The sequence below is a fragment of the Capra hircus genome, chromosome 10 (genome assembly GCF_001704415.2).
Source record: "Capra hircus breed San Clemente chromosome 10, ASM170441v1, whole genome shotgun sequence".
Lineage (NCBI taxonomy): Eukaryota > Metazoa > Chordata > Mammalia > Artiodactyla > Bovidae > Capra > Capra hircus.
Window position 1 is genome coordinate 99,150,867 of NC_030817.1, and position 20,587 is coordinate 99,171,453.

A 20,587-nucleotide genomic window follows, 5' to 3' on the forward strand; every position below is an offset into this window, starting at 1 on the left:
ATATCAAGTTCCCAATGGGATTTCAATCTTTGAGTCCCGATTCTGTCCCTTCATATACACTCTTTCTCTTCTAAGTTCAGTTCTCTCATTAAATTTCTTACCTAACAACGGATGAGCTCAAAAAGTAAATATTAATACCTATTTGTGTCTGACCCTATGACAGTCCAGACCTTACCTGAACTCAGCCCCTAGGCTGAGGGCTAGCATCCCATTCATCCTGTTATTCCTCTATATTAGAGGACAGAGGACCTAGACATAGAACAGCTACTGAATTTGTCCAACCCATTCGTGGTCCTTTAAACTCAGCTGCCTCACCCACATATTCTGCCATAGACAAACTCCTGTAAGAAACTATAGATGTGTTATTGACCATGATATGAGCGCTTACTGCTCTATATTGGATTTACAATGCTGACGAAGGTAACTCACTAGAGGATGAGAAACTTACCCAAAGCAATCTAGATACACACTTATAATTGGCCCTACCTCCCTGAAAAATTCTCCTAGAACATACATTAAAAGCAGGTGAAAATTTAAGAGCTTTTATTACAATGAAGAATCAGGAAATGCCCCAAATTAAGGAGGAATCCTTTAAAATAAAAAAGCATCATTCAAAGAACCAAGCCCAATCAGGCAATGGGAGCAAATATGTCTGAGCTAGAAAGCAATGTGATTGCCACAGCTGAGTCAGAAGGCACCCCAAACTGACCTGATGGTATCTGTCATGATGATCTCATCTTTCAACCCAGAGAATTAAGTGAGCCCAAAACATTGGAAGTTCATCTGATGGAACCATGGTCCACTGCCAAGGCACTCTAACCAGAAAGTGACTGCAAAGATGTGTTTCCTGGAACAGAGCCATCTTCTCCCTCCCTGCCCCTTGATCCCTCCCTTCTCTCCAGGCTAAAGGACTTTAAAAGAAAGTATGATTAGAGGTGAAGCAAGGTCTTCTTGTCTCCAGTGGCTAGATAGACCCATTTGAGTATGCTGAGAAATTTCAGGGAGGAGAGAGACTCAAACTTTTATGACTTTGTTGGATATAGATGTCCAGTTCACCGTTCTACCAGTTCCATGAGGGGCAGGGACTTCAGAATTCTACTACTAAGTAGTGGCAGGGCCCACAGTGGGACAGAGAAGCTAACGGGACTTTATGGGTGGGGCATTTGGACCAATTCAATGGACTGTTGTTGCTGATTCTCCAACTGACACTATTAAGAGAACTAATATGTTATATGCTTGTACATTTTGTCCCATAAGTGCCAGAAGGAATTCTGGTTGGTAAAAGCTGCATGTAGAGAAGTGTTAAAAAAAAAAAAAAACCTGTAAATTGCTTTCTAATCATCTCTCTGCTACTGTTGCTGCTAAGTCACTTCAGTCGTGTCTGACTCTGTGCAATCCCATAGACAGCAGCCCACCAGGCTCCCTCGTCCCTGGGATTCTCCAGGCAAGAACACTGGAGAGGGTTGCCATTTCCTTCTCCAATGCATGAAAGTGAAAAGTGAAAGTGAAGTTGCTAGGTTGCATCCAACTCTTAGCGACCCCATGGACTGCAGCCTACCAAGCTCCTCCGCCCATGGGATTTTCCAGGCAAGAGTACCAGAGTGGGGTGCCATTGCCTTCTCTCTAGCCCATCCCAAATAGGGCTTTACAACCTTAATGGCCTCTTGGAGCTATATGCTTCTGGCCAATGATTTGGCCCACTGAAGCCTCTGGCAGAAGATGCCTTCATCTGGAAGTTTCCACCAGGGGCACTCCTGTGGTTCTGGACCCATCACTTCTCTGAGAAAGTTACTGGGCACATCCCTTTTGAAAAGCAGCTCTTAGTTTGCTCCTGGGCTCCTGTTGACACTGAACACCTGACCCATGGAACCCTTGTAACTCTTTAGGCTGATAATTCCATTATATAGTGCCATCAACTCAGACACAACAATTAATAGGGTGTGAATGGCACATCACAACAGGCCTCACTTGTCAAATGAAAATGAAATGCTCAAGATACAGCTAACCTAGCCCAAGGAGTATCTTGACTTGACATGAAGAAATGACAGCCATCCTCCTGGGGGAAACTTTATTCATTACACTATCATTCAATATCACAGTAATCCAAGTCTATGCCCCGACAAGTAATGTTGAAGTTGAATGGTTATATGAAGACCTACAAGACCTTCTATAACTAACACCCAAAAAAAGATCTCCTTTCAATTATAGGGGACTGGAATACAGAAGTAGGAAGTGCAAAAGAAATACCTGGAATAACAGGCAAATTTGACCTTGGAGTACAGAATGAAGCAGGGCAAAGGCGAATAAAGCTTTGCCAAGAGAACTCACTGGTCAGAGCAAACACCCTCTTCCAACAACACAAGAGAAGATTCAACACATGGACATCACCAGATGGTCAATACCAAAATCAGATTGATTATATTCTTTGCAGCCAACGACAGAGAAGCTCTATACAGTCAGCAAAAACAAGACCAGGAGCTGACTGTGGCTCAGACCATGAACTCCTGATTGCCAAATCCAGACTTAAATTGAAGAAAGTAGGGAAAACCACTAGCCCATTCAGGTATGACCTAAATCAAATCCCTTATGATTATACAGTGGAAGTGACAAATAGATTCAAGGGATTAGATCTGATAGACAGAGGGCCTGAAGAACTGCGGATGGAGGTTCGTGACATGTACAGGAGGCAGGGATCAAGGCCAAGGAAAAGAAATGCAAACAGGGAAAATGGCTGTCTGGGGAGGCCTTACAAATAGCTGAGAAAAGAAGAGAAGTGAAGGCAAAGGAGAAAAGGAGAGATAGACCCATCTGAATGCAGAGTTCCAAAGAATAGCAAGGAGAGATAAGAAAGCCTTCCTCAGAGATCAATACAAAGAAATAAACAATAGAATGGGAAAGTCTGAAGATCTCTTCAAGAAAATGAGAGATACCAAGGGAACATTTCATGCAAAGATGCACACAAAAGGACAGAAATGGTATGGACCTAACAGAAGCAGAAGATATTAAGAAGAGAAGACAAGAATACACATAACTATACAAAAAAGATCATGAACCAGATAATCATGATGATGTGATCACTCACCTAGAGCCAGACATCCTGGAATGTGAAGTCAAGTGGGGCTTAGGAAGTATCACTACAAACAAAGCTAGTCGAGGTAATGGAATTCCCATTGAGTTATTTCAAATCCTAAAAGATGATGCTGTGAAAGTGCCTCCTTCATATGCCAGCAAATTTGGAACACTCAGCAGTGGCCACAGGACTGGAAAAGGTCAGTTTTTACTCCAATCCCTAAGAAAGGCAATGCCAAAGAATTCTCAAACTAGCACACAATTGCATTTATCTCACACGCTGGCATAGTAATGTTCAAAATTCTCCAAGCCAGGCTTCAACAGTATGTGCACCTTGAACTTCCAGACATTCAAGCTGAATTTAGAAAAGGCAGAGGAACCAGAAATCAAATTGCCAACATCCATTGGATCATCGAAAAAGCAAGAGAGTTCCAGAAAAACATCCATTTCTGCTTTATTGACTATGCCAAAGCATTTGACTGTGTGGACCACAAAAAACTCTGGGAAATTCTGAGAGAGATAGAAATACCAGACCACCTGGCCTGCCTCTTGAGAAATCTGTATGTAGGTCAGGAAGGAACAGTTAGAACTGGACATGGAACAACAGACTGGTTCCAAATACAGAAAGGAGTATGTCAAGGCTGTATATTGTCACCCTGCTTATTTAACTTATATGCAGAGTACATCATGAGAAACACTGGGCTGGATGAAGCACAAGCTGGAATCAAGATTGCCAGGGGAAATATCAATAACCTCAGATACACAGATGACACCATCCTTATCGCAGAAAGCGAAGAAGAACTAAAGAGCCTCTTGATGAAAGTGAAAGAGGAGAGTGAAAAAGTTCACTTAAAACTCAACATTCAGAAAACAAAGATCATGGCACCTGGTCCCATCACTTAATGGCAAAAGTGGGGAAAATATGGAAACAGTGATAGACTTTATTTTCTTGGGCTCCAAAATCACTGCAGATGGTGACTACGGCCATGAAATTAAGACATTTGCTCCTTCGCAGGAAAGTTATGACCAACATAGACAGCACATTAACAAGCAGAGACATTACTTTGCCAACAAAAGTCTGCCTAGTCAAAGTTATGGTTTTTCCAGCCGTCATGTATGGATGTGAGAGTTGGACTATAAAGAAAGCTGAGTGCCAAAAATTTGATGCTTTTGAACTGTGGTGTTGGAGAAGACCCTTGAGAGTCCCTTGGACTTCAAGGAGATCCAGCCAGACCACCCTAAAGGAAGTCAGTCCTGAATATTCATTGGAAAGACTGATGTTGAAGCTGAAACTCCAGTACTTTGGCCACCTGATGCAAAGAAGTGACTCATTAGAAAATATCCCAATGCTGGGAAAGAGTGAAGGCAGGAGGAGAAGGGGGCAACAGAGGATGAGATGGTTGGATGGCATCACTGACTCAATGGACATGCATTTCAGTAAACTCCAGGAGTTGGTGATGGATACGGGGGCCTGGCGTGCTGCAGTCCATGGGGTCACAAAGAGTCGGACACGACTAAGTGACTGAACTGAATTGACGTTGCTTAAGGCAAAGCCACTAGTTCAATGAGATCAACAATGCACAGAGGTTTCCCTAAATGACTGGCTCCCCCACGGCTCAGTCCAGTTGAAGCCTAATGGTGTCCAAGTGCTCCTGTGGTACTTCAACCTCAACGCCATCAATGTGGAATCAAAAGTGTCCATGGTTGCTCTCCTCAATGGTCAGGATTAAAGCTGTTCTTTTCCAATACTCCCTCTGATGAACCTTCTTCCATTTTTGTTGACTCTTGGGTTGTTACTAATGGCCCAGCATTTTTGGAACGCCCCTCTTTGGGGCTGTGAATAGCTAAAAGAAATTACAGCTGCTGATTCAACCATTTGGGTCACTCATGTAGACACCCACAGTAAGGGCTTGTTCTTCAATGAGACAACTGTAATCAAGCTGCACCACGCACTTTGATACTATTCCCATCTAAATCCATGTTTTACCAGGTATGGAAACATGTCCACCATCATAGACTGGGCAAAAGCAAAAGCACTTTTTCTAATTCCAAGGCTACTGCTACATGCCAGATTTGTGATTCCTGATGAAAGCTGACCTGTCTGTCTCAAGGTGAAGGAGACCACAATGCATGCATGTGTCTCCATCTGCTCCTGAAAGACTAAGTTGGATTTTTTATTCTTTCTTGGGGCTATCGGTAGTTCCTCTCTTCCACTGAAATGCTCACAAAATCCCATGTTACTGTTTCAGCCCCACCAGTTGGTCTTGGTCATACCATTCCGGTGCTTAAAACTAACTTGTGTCATGGTGCTTTTTAGAGTTTGAAAATATATGAGTTTCACTGCAAAAACCACTCTATAGTAGGCTGGTTGTCAGTGTATTCAATGGACTTTTCACTCTCCCTGCCATCCATAGACTTGTTGCACTGTGGAGTGTTGACCTTCTCAAAGAACAAAGCCCAAAGATTTCTGACTACCTGTCTCACCTCCTGGCCTACAATATTTTTAACAAGGAGGTTTGTTCACTGAATGTGGCTACCCCCCAGAAAGGAATCATCTTCTCTCAGACATGTTCTGAGTAATCATCAGGAAGTATGTACATCTGTTTTGAAAACTGGAGGTTCCACCCTGACATTTCTGGACGTGATACTTCTCTCTTTTCCCTAATGGCAACCTCAGGCCAACCTGATTGGTGCAACTTCTTGGTGGCAGCCGGATTAATAGGAACCTAGAGGATCCAATCCTAATGCTGGTGCTACCGTCTTGTTCTCTTGTGGGTTTTACATGGTCCAATGATGGCCTAAGGATAATGGTCACTTGGTTGGGTACACTGCTTGCCAAGTGACCCATACAGGCCAGAGTGGTAGACATAAACAACCTCTGCATGTCTTATAAAGGCCCCAGCTTCTGCACTTTCCGTGCAAAGTATCTGCCAGTATCTCCAGCCTCTCTGGATCTCTTTACTCCTAGCCCCATAGTTGATATTCAGTCCTTCCATAGACTGGATGAATGCCATCTAGATGGTATCATGGACAAATAGGTAAAGTTGAACATACTCAGGCAGTTCCTGCAAAAACAAGGATTAGACTCAATTCCTATAGTGAACCTGGAACTGTGGGCTGGCCGTGAGGGCACGTGGGCTATGAGGCTCTGGCAGCCTGTGCCCCTGATTGAAGTCTGCCCCATCTGCTCCAAGGATGGTAAACAACAGCGGCTTGCCCGGGACTGTATTTCTTTGTGAAAGCCAGGCACTAACTTGCCACCCTCCTTAAAACACAGTGCTTTGCACCCTAGAGATGGTCGTAGGAGACCTAAAAGTGTGGAAAGAAATGCCACTTCTAGATCATGAAGTCCTCAGACAGCCGCAATGACCTCTCCAAAATAAGGCTACTTCAGGGAAAACTCTCAGAGGGAGAACTGCCTTGTGATCTAAGGGCACCCTCAAGATAGTTTTCCCTACAAAAGGAATCCTTCAACTGAAAAAGACAATACACGTTTTCCCCCTGACTTTAGTTGAACTGATTGATGACTCACTTCGGTGCTGGAAGGCATTTAGGTTAGTCTCAATCCACAGGCCAGAGTTAGTCTGGAGGACAGAATCTTCCTAGACTTCCTTCCTCCGTGCAGGCCAAGATGGAATCTGTCCAATCACTAATACATCTTACTGCACCTGGATTAATGCCTCAGGCCAAGCAATTCAAGGAGAAACCACTTGACACTTTCTACAGTAGACACGGATGGTTTATGGGATTTATTTAGCTAAGTGGGCCTGAGCCCTAGGTGCACAATTAAAGCAAGCACAGCAGATGGCCTCATCCTGTTGCTTGAAGTTTTGGTGAGAGTATCCTTAATTAAATGCTGTGTAAGACTAATTCACAGATTCAGTCCCAGCTTCTCTCAGCCAGATTAAGCAGAGTGGCCCCAGCGTCTGCTGGCATACTCCTGGAAAAAAATCACCAGAAGCCAAGACTGTAAAGAAATGAGTAGGCAGATATTAGTACAAGGGGGTATCCTGTGGGTCCATCTTGGTTTTGCATGCTTTGTAAATAGAGATTCTGACAATCTTTGTTTCAGATGAGTTTTCCAGGGATAGTTTTTGTTTGTACAGCAGGCAGCCTCTGGAGATAGAGACGGTATCTCCCTTTACAGCAAAAGGCAGCCAGCCTTACTCCATATTATGGAAGACTCAGACCCCCTGGCCTCCAGGCTCTGCTGTCACCCACCCACTGTGAGCGCTGACGTCACCAGCCTTCTCCATGTTGCCCTGCAGGACTTGGGGTTTAGGAAACCAGTGCAAGGACAAATGCACTCTGACTATTGCTCTTGCCAGGACTGATTAACTCATGATTCTAACCCAGGGGTTTTGTGTCTCCATCAGCAGCCATGAAGCTGACTTGAAAGGTTGTAAGCATGGTAAAACTTCAGACCCTTCCCAGCTCTTAACAGCTATCTAATGGTAATCTGGCAACTTCGTTATGAAATACTGTGCTTCATTATCACATATTAATTCTGTCATTGATTTCATGATCTTTCCAAAGTAGAACCATGCATTTTGTAGTTGAAGAACCAAAATGTGAAACAATTATTTCAAACTAAAATGTTTTTAGTATCAGGAATAGGCCATAGATCCATAGAAGGAAATGACAAGTGCAGTAATGTTTGGAATCATACATATGCTGTTAAATTACCTTACAGTATCATAATACATTCCAGCTGCCATGGGCATCTCTTTTCCTCTTCATGCACTTTTTCTATCTATGCATATAATTAGCATAATGAAATGGAAAAGGTATTGGGTGGGATATCAGGAAACCTGAAATCAAATAACTGTTTTGCCAGTTACTGGTTGCAAGACCCTGGACAGGTTTCCTCCCATTACTCTGGACCTTAGACTCTTCATCTTCAAAATGTGAATTAGGGTGGGCAAAATGAATGGGTTTTGTTAGATTATTTTTTAGGTTTTTTCCCCCAGTACTTATTTTCAATGAATGGTAGAAAGGATTTATAGCCAAGATGGATAATTATGAGGGGTTTTTTTTTCTTTTTCTTTTCTGATTTGCTTTAGCAGAAAGTTCAGACACTGGAATAAAGATTTCCACAACCGTCTACTTGTCCTAGCCCCTTGTGAGCAAGATTTGTTGTAACCCTCCTTGAATTAGGGTTTACATTCCAAGGAGGTAACTCCTGTGAAATGAAAGAGAGGAACATTCCTTGCACAGAAGGTCTTTTCATTTGCTGTCCTCACCACACACAGACATCTTTCCCTTGGCCGCCTATTACACAAACAAGAAAGTTAGTTGATTTCCTACTCAACACATGACACAACCTTGCCAAGGTCAGGGTGCCCTTGCCAGAACTGGCTACAGGAAGAACACACATTGGCTTGAACTACCATCGGATTTTTCCTGGGCACAGCGGAGCAGCTAGAGACAAGGAGATGGTCAGTCTCATTGGTTCATTCATTAATCAGTATATCAATTAAAACCCTTAGGACCTACTACAGCCAACCACTGGGAATACACATGTTATTAATAAGACCGTGTAACTGCCCACAAGGATCCCACAGTCACTTGCGGGAGGCAGATAAATCAACAGATAATTATAACACATCTGAAACTGGTGAAATTATAGAAGGGAGTTGAAACTGGTGAAATTATGACCATCTCTTCTGTGGGAGCCGTAGAGGACTCCTCAGCGGAGAGAATGCTTGAGCTGAGACTTGGAGGCTAAGAATGAGAAGGTATTCAAGCAAAAGAGCATATGAAAAGTAAAAAAGACAGGTGAACTAAGACAGAGGGTCAGATATTTCAGTATGACAGGAATGTAGCTTTAGGGCTGCAAGTTACAGGAGATGAAGATAGAGAGGCAGGTAAGAGCATTTTAGGGTAAGAGAGGGACAGGGCTTTAAAAGATCTGAAACACTAGAGCCTGTTTATGTGCTGAGTGGAAGGAGCTAACAGGAAGGGTAAAGAGAGAACAAGGGAGATCACTGCTGAATCAAGATTCTAGGGAAATTAGGAGATGTATTCTAGACATAAGATGAGTAGAAAGGTTTGTCTGAGGTTGAAAACGGATCTCTTTCTCCTCTTAGAAAGGAAAAAGAGAAAATAGGTGCAGACGAAAGTGGTTTTGAAAGAGAAGTATGGAAAGCCAAGAATTTAGGCATCTGAGCCCTAGGAGCTAGAGAAAATGGAAGGTTCCTGCAGTCTGGGTGGTCAGCAATTTACATGCTTATTCACTAGCCTTCCTGAGTGAATATCTGATGAGCACAGAAATACAACGATGAACTAGACACTGATTCTCCTTCCAAAGAATATACAATCCAGTTCAGATTTTAAGGCACAAACCTTGGTAGGAAGAAAATTCTTAGTATATGTTCACAGAATGAATAATGAATAAAATAATAAGTTCAACAAGAAAGGTAGAAATGAAGTATAATTAGAATAGAAGGAGAAAGGACTATTTTCTAGGCTTGTGTGGGCCCAAAGAATGGGTGGATCTGAATATACAGAGCCTGGGAGGGAGTAGGAAAGGTCAATCTATGCAAAAAGAACACATGAGCAAAATTCTGGAGGTGAGAAAGGGTAGGCGCTAAGGCAGGGAATAGCAAATCTTTCCAAAATGATGTGCAGCAAAGCAATATTTGGAAACAATAACACAAGTCTTTCTTTCTTCGTGTTTCTTTTGGCCTCCTACACCAAAATTAGTGGTATTTATTGTCTTGGGTAGGAGACAAAACACTTCAAGAGAAGCCAGCATTAAAGTAGAAATATGTGGTAAGGAACAGGAAGACAGGCCCAGAGGGAGCCCAGAGGGAGGGAGAGAGAGCATCCTAAATGTTCTTCCAATCCAGATGCAGGTGGCAGCAGTTGTGAATGGATGATTAGACCTAGAAATTCTTAGCAGCTTGGACAGAGAGCACGGAGAGTAGTCTGCAGAGACCTGGGGCCCAAGGAGCAGAGAGAACACACACATCTTAGGTGCGGATGCTGCTGAAAAAGGATCCTGTGCTATTTTCAAAGGCTGGCATCCTACGCATGAATATGACGCCTCCTTTTAGGTTCTAGGACAACAGAAAACACTCGTGTTTCCCAGCCCTGACATCTATACTATCTTTGGGGAAAAGGTAAGGATTGCAAGAAACAAAAGAGATCTAAATTTGATTGAATTTTAATCCAACTAAGCCTAAGAAAAATCCAGAAGGGACTGAATTTAATTGGACTGGAAAGAGTTTACTAACATCAGTGGAAATTCAGGTTGCTGATAGGGAAATAAAACTCCATTTTTTCAATCCCAAATTTATGACTGTAAAATTCAGATAAAATTACAAGTAAATAAAGTTATGACTCTAAGCACTAGATCTTAGTTTCTAAACACATTTCCTGATACAAGACTTTTTTAAAGAAATGATTGATTCAAATATGAGCAGGAAGGCACAAGGTGAGTCTGGTCTGGGATATATTGCTTTCCCAGGATCAATGAGATTGTGTCAGAGGATACTGGAACCAAACTGAAGGGCCACCCATAGTTTAAGTATAAAAACTCAAGCGTCAAAGAGAATAATGATTGAAGTTGACTGAAAGATATTCTGTATGTAAAGAAAACCCACAAGTTTATAATGATATTGAAAAAAGAGAAACCAAGAAAAAAGTAATTTATCATCATTTATGGCATTCACTGAATCAATTCTTTACACTGAAAACTGGCAATTGAAGGAGAAAGGTAAGAATGAAAGGAAAGAGACAAGAATCTTTTCAATAAGTATTTATAGGAAATGATCTGAGTTAAACAGGAACCCTCGACTTGATGGACGAATGATAATTACTCATGTACAAGAAATGACAAACTTGAACATTAGCTATTTTTGAAATCTCTGATGAAATTATTTATTTAAGCAAGAATTATCAATGGCTATTGAAATCATTAGATAAATTGGCAATTAGAAACAGAATGTCCTTATGGCAGCAAAGTGACCCCATGTGGATTTCCTTCTGGTCACAAGGAGATAAACCTAATTTTACCGTGGGAGACTCAGCGTTCATCACCTTAATCCTGCGACCAAGCTCTAAATCACTAATAGTACATACAAAGATAATAACTTTCTACTTCATATGAAGTTCCATGACAATGCAGTCTTACGGGGATAGTTTAGACTTAATCTGGAGAAGGAAATGGCAATCCACTTCAGCACTCTTGCCTGGAAAATCCCATGGAGGGAGGACCCTGATAGGCTATAGTCCATGGGGTCGCAAAAAGTCGGACACGACTGAGCGACTTCACTTCCACTTTCAGACTTAATCTAACTGAGCGACTGAACTGAACTGAACTGAACTGAATCAAATCTTTAGCGTCTAATTTCTAGGCTACAGAAAATACAGAGGCTAGAGTAGTACTGCCCTCCCCACATATTTATGTTGCCACATATATTATTTAAAATTGTCTAGTCATCTACTTTAAAAAGTAAAATGAATCAATAAAATTAATTGTAGTGGTTAATACATTTTTAATCCAGCACACCTCAAATACTATCATTTCATATAAGCAATAATAAAAACAATGATAACCAAATAAAAAATATATTAATGAGATCATTTATACTCTTCATTTGTACTATGTCTTCTAAATTTGGTATGGATTTCACACTACAGTTCAGACTAACTACATTTCAAGTGCTTATTAGGAGTTGGTGGTCACCATGTAGGACACCACAGGACTAGAAGAAAAAGCTAAACAACACTGTGAAATTCAGTTCTAGGTGTCAACTTGGCTAGGCTACAGCAGACAGATTTCAGCTAACCACTGATCTAGGCATCACTATGGATGTATTTTATAGATGTGGTTAATGCCTACAATCACTTGACTTTAAGGAAAAGAGATTATCCATGGGATAACGTGGATGGGTCTCATTTAATCAGTTGAAAGTCCTTAAAAGCAAAACTGAGGTTTCCTTGAGGGAGAAGCTCCTGCCTGAGACTGTCTAACCTGCCAGCTTGCCCTTCAGATTTCAGACTTGCCAGCCTACATAATACCATAAAGCAATTCCTTGTTTCATTCAATTCATATGTTTCATACACGGTTTTCACATGCACACACACATATATATGAAATTTATATATATAGTCTATTTTTATATATAATCTATGTCTATATATTATAAACCAGATCTAAAAGGTATATTGGAGACAACTGGATATTTTTGAACATGGACTTCTTGAATAATTAAGGAGCTATTGTCAGTTTTACAGGTGAGATAATATAAACTTATCTATGGAGGAAAAACATCAATATTGTCTAGAGATGCCTTTTGAAGTAATAAAGGATTAGATGTCATGATGATGATGGATTATACTCTATTGACTAAATCTTCATGAAGTCATAATGCTTAGTAAAATGAAGAAAATAAATCCAGCTTTTATCCCCGTTGACATAAACTACATTATCCTTCAGTCAGTTCAGTTCTGTTGCTCAGTCGTGTCCAACTCTTTGCGACCCCATGGACTGCAGCACGCCAGGCCTCCTGTCCAGCACCAGCTCCTGGAGCTTGCTCAAACTCATGTCCATCGAGTCAGTGAAGCCATCCAACCAACTTGTTCTCTGTTGTCCCCTTCATTAGCTTTAGCATAACAAATAATAGTTAATAAAGTTTTAGCCTAATATTTAACATAGCTTCACAGCATGATAAATTGTTCTCTAAAAATTAAATGAGAGGGAACCTAAGGGTGCGATGCAGTTTGCTTTCACTAGCTGAGGGGCCAGAAGGTATTCTCCTTCCAGAGCATGAAGATCAATGACCAGAGTCATAGGAAGTGATGTGGGTGATTCAAAATGTGAGTGTTTCCCACTCGGCCCCTATCTCCCCGTGACACTCCAGGACACTATGCCTCAGAATGATGACTTTTTACAATCAGCTATAAAACCAATATTTTGGCTTTTGTGTGGTTTTCTTAAGAGCACAGATGTTACTGGCCAAGTAACAGTGTGTTCTTACCAAAACTCTCCCGTACAACTAAAATGACAAGATATTTTTCCTTCCTTTCTGTCATTAAATTGTAATGAAGTGTTGTTGATAGTCTTTGCTGTTATGGTTACTGTTATTACCATGGTGATAATCTATACATTCCAAAAGAAGAAAAAACCATATCAGCCCAGTGTATAGCATGATTTTATAAAAGTCCTCTGTCAGAAGTGGAGGGTAAGTTTACTTTTCAACATAAAATCTAAATAAATACTTGTGTACCTACTATGTACTTAGTTGAGTGCAGGGTAGAATACTTTCTAATTTGTGCATAAAATAAACTGCTCAGTAGTTTCCAGGGCATTCTGCAAAGCTCTCCCACATATGTGATCCTATCAGAACCTCACGGAGACCCAGGTTTGATCCCTGAGTTGGGAAGATCCCACTCCAGTATTCTTGACTGGAGATTCCCATGGACAGAGGAGCCTAGTGGGATACAGTCCATGGGGTCGTGAAGAGCTGGACACGACTCAGTGACTAACACAAAACACACACATACACACAACTCATAGGACTGTACAGAGTTTGTAGGTTAGGTGTTACTAACTTCATTTTGCAAAGTGGGAACATGGTAGACACAATTGGGTGCCTGCCTGACATCCATTCATTCCATCATCCCAACCTCATTGCTAACGAAATCCTCAGTGTGTCCAAGAGCAAACTTGCCCTGCTCCAGCCCAGGCATTTGTTCTTGCTGGTCCTGCTGTAGGAGTATGTGCTACAGTTCAGACTCGTGTCTCACGAAGCAGAAATCAGCTAGGGCTTCTGGGACATCCTTTTGGCTGTCCGTGTGTCGGTTTTTGCTTAAAGGAACTGAACTACGGGTGAATCTCTCCTCCACTCTCCCTTCCTGCTTTGTATGTGATTGTGAGGACTGGAACTGCCACAGCTATTTTGTGACCAGGAATGAAAAGAAAAAAAAAAATACTGGTTCAACAGCCTATTTTTGGATTTTATTATGTGAGACTATAAACCCTTATTTAAGAGACTAATGAAGATAACTTTTCTATTACCCAGAGTTAAATGCATTCCCAACTGAAGTTGAGATAGGTTTAAACAATATTCCCAAGATAACACAAACTATTAGGAACGTGCTGTTGTTGGTGGTTAAGTCTTGTCTGACTCTTCGTGACCCCACGGACTGCAGCACGCCAGGCTTTCCTGTCCTTCACTATCTCCTGGAGTTTGCTCAAACTCATGTTCATTGAGTCAGTGATGCTATCTATCTCATCCTCTGCTTCCGTCTTCTCCTTTTGTCTTCAATCTTTCACAGCATCAAGATCTTTTCCAAATTTGTGTTGTTTTAAGTCACTAAATTTGTGGAAATTTGTTAAAGCAGCTGGAGGAAACAGCACAAAGGGCTTCTTGCTGTTATTATTAAGGAGAGAGCTTGACGTCTATTAGACCACAGTCTATTCTGAGTTACATTAACTTGAGAAAAATAAAACTTCAATTTTTAAATAAAATATTTTGAGTTCACTTTCCATTCATTCAAGTTTACTTCTCCCACTGGTTTTTTCTCAATCAGTGATATTTTAGTGTTCTAGGTGACTCTCTGGCTGTAGAGTTCAATGAGATGATATCAAACTCTTCTGGGTTTGCTCCCTGTATATGACATTTCTTTTATTAGCTAACTATGGCATATTTTATAGTTATTTGTATATAATTTAAGAGGCCTTGTTTAGAAACCAAAACATGTTTATTCACATTCATGGTTCATTCATTCATACATGTATTAGACTAATGTTTTATTAAGCATCCACCAAAAGTCATAAAGTCAAGCAAAAAGACTTGGACCAAACACTAATAAAAGCAATGCTTGACCCCAGAGGCTTCTGTCGTAAGAGAACCATGGCCTCTTCATTTTCATGAGACTACATATTTTCAAGATTGCTGGGAGTAACATGAATAACCTCAGATATGCAGATGACACCACCCTAATGGCAGAAAGCAAAGAGGAACTAAAGCTTCTTGATGAAGGTGAAACAGGAGAGTGAGAAAGCTGACTTAAAACTCAACATTCAAAAACTAAGATCATGGCATCCGGTCCCATCACTTCATGCAAATAGATGGGGGAAAAATGTCAACAGTGAGAGACCTTTATTTTCTTGGGCTCCAAAGTTACTGCAGATGGTGACTGCTGCCATGAAATTAAAGAGGCTTGCTCCTTGAAAGAAAAGCTATGACCACCCTCAGTTCAGTTCAGTTCAGTCGCTCAGTCGTGTCCGACTCTTTGTGACCCCATGAATCGCAGCTCGCCAGGCCTCCCTGTCCATCACCAACTCCTGGAGTTCACTCAAACCCATGTCCATCAAGTTGGTGATGCCATCCAGCCATCTCATCCTCTGTCGTCCCCTTTTCCTCCTGCCCCCAATCCTTCCCAGCATCAGGGTCTTTTCCAGTGAGTCAACTCTTTGCATGAGATGGCCAAAGTACTGACTGGAGTTTAAGCTTTAAGATCATTCCTTCCAAAGAAATCCCTGGGTTGATCCCCTTCAGAATGGACTGGTTGGATCTCCTTGCAGTCCAAGGGACTCTCAAGAGTCTTCTCCAACACCACAGTTCAAAAGCATCAATTCTTCAGCGCTCAGCCTTCTTCACAGTCCAACTCTCACATCCATACATGACCACTGGAAAAACCATAGCCTTGACTAGATGGACCTTAGTTGGCAAAGTAACGTCTCTGCTTTTTAATATGCTGTCTAGGTTGGTCATAACTTTCTGTCCAAGCAGTAAGCATCTTTTAATTTCATGGCAGCACTCACCATCTGCAGTGATTTTGGAGCCCCCCAAAATAAAGTCTGACACCCTAGACAGCACATTAAAAAGGAGAGACCTGGGAGCGAGGCACCTGAGCAAGACGGCGGCTGGAGGGCTGCGCACCCTGCCGCCTCCTGCCCCAGCTCCGGAAACTGACATCTCCCAATAACAGACTTCGAGAGGATGGCTGGCTAAAATCCTTGTTTGTCCAGAAAGTTAACCCAAAGAAAGATGCTCACTCTAACCTCCTAGCCAAAAAGGAAACCAGCAGTCTGTACAAATTACAGTTTCACCATGTGACATCGGAAGACCTAGAAGCATACAACAAAATTTGTCAAGAGTTGTTGCCAAAGCTTCGAAGATAAACATTACCCTTCTATTTTGGTGGGGACTTGGAACACGTGGTATGCTGAGCAGGATCTAGCTGTTCACCTTAGGAGGCATGAAGGAGGCTAGCCAGCCCTCACTGAGGTGATGAATAAACTCAGAAAATCAGGAATTTTGGAATTCCGTAAGGCAAGAAGCAACAGGCTTCTCTTGAGAATCAGCTGCGGGTGGCGTTCAGTTTCTGGAATGAGCCCATCCCACAGTCCGGACCAAACATATATGAACTCAGATCCTGCCAGCTCCAACCAGGAACTATGTTTCAGTGGGGCAATCACTGGGCTCGTGCTCTTCGCTTCAGACAGGATGGTAATGAAGCAGTTGGAGGCTTCTTCTCCCAAATTGGGCAGCTCTATACAGTGCACCATCTTTGGGCTTACAAGGATCTTCAGACCAGGGAAGATATACGGAATGCAGCATGGCATAAACATGGTTGGGAAGAACCAGTATATTGCACAGTCCCACTTATTCAGGAAATGGAATCCAGAATCATGATCCCACAGAAGACCTCGCCCCTCCAGTGAAGCGACGGAATGGAGGTGCGCCTACAGAAGTTTATGTGACAAGTGCTTGTCATCAATCAATTTGAACTGTGTGAGAGAGAGACACTGAAGTGTAAACTGCTGTATATAGCTTGTAAGAGACCTCTTTTCTTTAAAATTTACATAATCACAAGACAGGAAACTATTACAGTTTGGCAGATTGTGCGCTGTAGTCCTCTGGAACATCCCTAGGTTTATTGAATGTGCTGTATAATATTAACTATGATCCACCTCTCCCCACACCCCCAGGAAAAGAGAGCCCAACTGAAAATTGGAGTCATCTCCAAGTAAGAATCTAACCATGGGGGAAAAAAAGTTAGCCATTTCTTTATAAAGAGCAACTTTGTTTTATAATTACAAATTTTTTAGACAAATTTCTTGTATCACGAAGAAATATAAATTTTATCATGTTTCTGTAGCATTTTTTCCTGAATTTCAGACTAGGAACAAATTATACATGTACTCAATACCTGGAAATGTTTTCACTCTCATTTTTAATGTCAGCATAGTAAGCTGGGTCATTATTGAGGGGGAAGTGGTTGATCAGTAATTCAGTCTTCATTTTGTGTATTGTGATGTCTTTATACAGGAGGAAAAGATGGCTTGAACCTGGGTATCATATGTGACTTTGAAATGAACACCTTGAACAGCACTAATTTTTATTTGTAATATTTTTCTACAACAAGACGAGTAGCACCAGGAAAAGAGGTTTTATTTTGTAACCAGTCATCTGTGACCTGCGTTTTAGTAAGCTCACAGCAGATTCTTTGAACATCATGAGTAGGGGGAAGGGAGTGTGCATGTTGAGATTTAAATTGGCATAAAACTGCATACTTTGTCTAGCTCTGATTTTATTTTTTAATAGTGCCAATTTTGTGACTGCAATCATGTGAAAGTCCTGTTGAAATGAAAAATTATATCTGACCCCCAGATCAAATAATTTGTTAAAACGTAAATAAATCTCATATCAAATGTCAAAAAAAAAAAAAGCAGAGACATGATTTTGCTGACAAAAGTCCATATAGTCAATACTATGATTTTTCCAGTGGTCATGTACAGATATGAGAGTTGGACCATAAAGAAAGCTGAGCACCAAAGAATTGATGCTTTCAAATTGTGATGCTGGAAAATATTCTTGAGAGTCCCTTGGACAGCAAGGAGATCAAACCAGTTAATCCTAAAGAAAATCAATTCTGAATATTCATTGGGAGGATGGATGCTGAAGCTGAAGCTCCAATACTTTGGCTACCTGATGCGAACTGACTCACTGGAGAAGGCCCTGATACTAGCGAAGATTGAAGGCCTGAGGAGAAGGGGGTGAGATGGGTGGGTGGCATCATTGACTCAATGGACATGAGTTTGGGCAAACTCTGGGAGACAGTGAAGGACATGGAAGCCTGGCATGCTGCAGTCCATGGGGTCACAAAGAGTTGGGCATGACTGGGCAAATGAACAACAAACAACAGCAACATATATTTTCAAAAAAGAAGACATGGGAAACACATTTTCTTTTCCATGTTATTTACTTATTTTTTAAAAAAACCAATGCTTTTTACACACACAAATTAATGTGATATAATTGTGTTCTCCATGCAATAATGATGGAATTTATAAACTCTGCACTCTCACAGTGCTCTGCAAAACAGTATGGTCCAGCAAGGGCCTCAGGCTTAGGCTTATGATGCATGCAGTCTGGTTCCATTCTGTCAGCACATCTGACTCTTTGTATGTCCTTGTTTGGAGACAAGGTCAACTTTCTAAGTTTGCTGCCCTTTGTGAATATAAGGCCTGGGCCAAATGTCCCTGCCTAACCTCAGTTATTTACTATCAAATTAAAATAAATTGCGTACAGAGTTACCAGTCACATAGTTAACTATACACAAATAGAATTCAAAGTTTCTGTTCATACCCATGAACTTAGTTAAAACTACTGGTTGCATCAGTTTCCAGGGTACATATACATGTATTCTTTCTAGGTCCTCCATTCCAAAATATTCCCAGAGGACACTTGCTATTTGATTTTCCGGCACTGCCAGAGATTTAAGACCAAGTCTCAGGAGGGCTCTGACCAAGGAATGCCCAGCCCAGAGATTCGGCAGGGCTCAAGAGACTGGATCCACAGGGCTGAGTCTTTCTCAGATTCCTCCCTTGTCAATAGATGTCTGGTTTACGGCTTTGGGTGTCTTTGAGCTGAAATACTGTTGACAAGAAGAAAAGAGTAATTAAACGACATTTTTGATTTTTAGTTTGTCATAAATTTGAAAGTTAGTAAGATCCTTCTTTCATATAAAGTATTTTTAGACACAGTTGGCAAACCATATGGATATATTTCTAGTTCTTTATTTCTAGTAAGGTTTTATTAAAAAAGAAAAACACAGACTAACTAGAGCTTTCAAATTAGTGCATACTTCAATGCTAGCCATTTAGACACTCATAGGATACCTTCAACACTCTCATCTGCCCACATGGAAAGAACATTTTTTTCTTTCCCTGTAGCACCTTGGAGCCACACCTGCCTGTTTAAAATCAGGCACACAGCAGAGGAAGTGCTGATGAATTTGGTACTGTCTAGACAGGTACACTAATGTGCAGTAATGTGCAGTGTTGGGCTGGTGGTTGTCATGGTAATAAGCAAATAAGCTCTTACAGCTCTGCTAAATAGTGGGTTGTGGATGCTTCCTTTACAATAGGCAATTTTCCCTCCCTTGAAAGGGGCATTGCCAAAAACAATCTGACTAGCTCTAAGACATGGAATCATGACGTTCAGCAATGTTTCAGGTTGTAAGATAAATGCCACAGTCTAATGTTTCTTGTAAAAGTAGTTCATTTTCTTTGCCATTTGTCAGCATATTAATAAGTTCCTCATTATGTTGCAGAGCCTGAGCCGAAGAAACAACAGAAAATGGACAGGAAAGCTAAAGTGTTTGCACCGCTTTGATAAATAAGAGCTTTTTAGTTTTTCTCTCATTAGAATTATTCCTTCCTTTCATGCAACCAATACTGTTCAGACTCTTACTCTGTACTAGTCACTGTGCTAACCTCCAGGCACTCCGATCTGCTCAGTGGCTTCTTTTTCTTCAAGGAGCTGAGAGTTTAGCAGGTAACACAGAGAAGCCAAGCATTACGAGGCAGATTTGGATGCATTATTCACATGACACTCTGGGTACTTTCAGGACAAGTATATATGGCACATATATACTTCAGAGAAACCGGTGTGCAGGTCAGGAAGCAACAGTTAGAACTGGACATGGACCAATAAGCAGGTTACAAATTGGGAAAGGAGTACATCAAAGCTGTATATTGCCACCCTGCTTATTTAACTTATATGCAGAGTACTTCATGCAAAATGCTGGGCTGGATGAAGCACAAGCTGGAATCAAGATTGTCGGAAGAAATATCAATAACCTCAGATATGCAGATGACACCACCATTATGGCAGAAAGTGAAGAACTAAAGAGCCTCTCGATGAAAGTGAAAGAGGAGAATGAAAAAGCTGGCTTAAAACTCAACATTGAAGAAACTAAGATCATGGCATCGGGTCCCATCACTTCATGGCAAATAGATGGGGAAACAATGGAAACAGTGACAGACTTTATTTTCTTGGGTTCCAAAATCATTGCAGATGGTGACTGCTACCATGAAATTTAAAGACGTTTACTCCTTGGGAGAAAAGCAATGACAAACCTAGATAGCTTATTAACAAGCAGAGACATTACTTTGCCAACAAAGGTCCGTCTAGCCAAAGCTATGGTTTTTCCAGTGGTCATGTATGGATGTGAGAGTTGGACTATAAAGAAAGCTGAGCACCGAAGAATTGAT

At 41.3% G+C, this 20,587-nt stretch overlaps 1 pseudogene; it reads left to right on the forward strand.

Annotated features, from left to right (window-relative positions):
* LOC102187683 lies at positions 13,651-16,765 on the forward strand (annotated as a pseudogene).